The sequence below is a fragment of the Protobothrops mucrosquamatus genome, unplaced genomic scaffold (genome assembly GCF_001527695.2).
Source record: "Protobothrops mucrosquamatus isolate PMUCROS unplaced genomic scaffold, P.Mucros_1.0 scaffold2572, whole genome shotgun sequence".
NCBI classification, from domain to species: Eukaryota; Metazoa; Chordata; class Lepidosauria; order Squamata; family Viperidae; genus Protobothrops; species Protobothrops mucrosquamatus.
Window position 1 is genome coordinate 28885 of NW_015388630.1, and position 2407 is coordinate 31291.

Sequence of the window (2407 nt, forward strand, 5' to 3'; positions counted from 1 at the left end):
GAAATAGATGACAATCGCAGTATAAAACTTACCAGACACTGAAAAAGGCAAAAATCTCTAAAGCGAATTCAGGTGCAGGACATTTAATGGATACAGGTGGTCCTCGACTTACGACCACCATTGAGCCAAAATTTCTATTGCTATTGCTGAGTGAAACATTTGTGAAGTGAGTTTTGCCCCGTTCTACGACCTTTACCTTTATCTCTACAACCAGAAATTGTGGTTGTTAAGTCAAGGATTAATAATAATAATAATAATAATAATAATAATAATAATAATAATAATAATAATAAAGTTGGAAGGGACCTTGGAGGTCATCTGGTCCAACCCCCTGCTCAGGCAGGAAACCCTATACCATTTCAGACAAATGGCCGTCCTGTCTCTTCTTAAAGACTTCCAGTGTTGGAGCATTCACCACCTCTGGAGGCAGGTTGTTCCACTGATTAATTGTTCTCACTGTCAGGAAGTTTCTCCTTAGTTCTAGGTTGCTTCTCTCCTTGATTAGTTTCCATCTGTTGCTTCTTGTCCTGCCTTCAGGTGCTTTGGAGAATAGATTGACTCCCTCTTCTTTGTGGCAGCCCCTGAGATACTGGAACACTTCTATCATGTCCCCCCTCGTCCTTCTCTTCATTAAACTAGACATACCCAATTCCAGCATGTTTTAGCCTCCAGTCCCCTGATCCTCTTTGCTGCTCTTCTCTGTACTCTTTCTAGAGTCTCAACATCTTTTTTACATCGTGGTGACCAAAACTGGATGCAGTATTCCAAGTGTGGCCTTACCAAGGCATTGTAAAGTGAGAGGTCCCCAACCTTTCTCAGTTGGCAGACCGGAGGGAAAGGGAAGCATTTTATGTGCTCATGCGCGCAAATGGGGCCGCGAGTATGTGCAGGCCGAAACGGGGTGGTGCTAGCACCCGTGTGAGACACGCTAGTTCTGCTCCATTTTTGCTGTGCGGTGCCCCGCTTTCCCCACACAGTGCCTCGTTTTTGCCACAGCCACGGCGCTAGCACAAATGGGGGTGAGTGCATGCACATACATGTGCGCACTGGCCCAGCCTGTCCCACAGTCCGGTGGCTAGCAGGTCACGGCCCGGTAATGGGCCCCGGCCCACAGGTTGGGGATCCCTGCTGTAAATAATTAAGATTGTAAGATAAACCTCTAGGGTCGGGCCCTGACCGATATTAGTCCAGCATTTTTGGTCCTCACCACTGCGGTGCTCCGAAGCCTGAGGCCTACCTTTCTGCCACCATTTTGTTCCCCTGAATCTCCCACATTACAATAGTGGCCAAAATTGTGGAAACCTTTTGGGAAAAGTGTATTTTTAAGGTTTGATGGCTAATAACACCACTTTTTTTTGGAGTAGTGCCATACAATTATATATCAATGGAACAATAATTTAATCAAGAATGTAATGCAACAAAGTTTGTTCAATTGTCTGTACTGTATCCTGTGAAAAGTTATAGCCAAATAAGCAGAAAAAGGAAGCACAACTTGCTTAGGTTGATATCAGGTAGCTTTCCTTCATCTGATTGTAGCCAATGAGCATGAGTGTTTAGAGAGCCAATTGGATGTCATCTTGTTTTGGCAATGAGCCAATCAGATCACAGTAGGATCTAGTGATTGATGTCAAGCTGAGAGGAGGACATTTGTCAGTGTGTTATGTGATCGCTGTCAAGTTGGTTGGTTTTTTTGTGTGTTCTTTCGTTGAGTGAGCTTGTAAAACGTAATAAAATTAAAGTAAGGGTGCAAAGAGTTGACTGGTTGCCCAGAAAGCGATGTTAAATAGTATTATGAAGCGAACAAGGCTACAGTTATAAAGAAATTAGAAGAAAAATGGGTGGAAACTTAACCAAAGGTGGCATTTCTACTGTACACTTTTCCCAAAAGGTTTCCACAATTTTGGCCACTACTGTAGATATCATATGACTTCAACTGCCACGTCTCCCTTGAGCCTTCCCCAGAAAAAAAAAAAAGTTGCAAAATGAAATTAAATCAATCCATGAGACCATCCAGACGGATTCTGAATGTTGGCCAACAAGGAAATGTAACGACACAACCTTAAAATGCTAATCTGTGTAAGCACAGGCAAACCCTAACGCGGTGTTTGCTCACAGACTTAGAGGCTGTGAGCCGTGAGCCAAGGGATTGTCACGAGAAAGCTTTTTGGAGCCAAAATGTGACAGGGCCGGGTTGACGCCTATGGCGTGAGTGAATTCCATATGTGATGTCACTGAGACATCCCACGCCCTCTATATCTCGTTCAGGGAGGGAAAAATCCATCATGGACTGTAAACGTCGAACAGAGAAGGAATAGTGTGCAGACAAACACATGTGCAGACAGAAAATGCAGGTAATCCTCGACTTACAACCATTTGTTTAGTGACCGTTCGGAGTTACAATGGCACT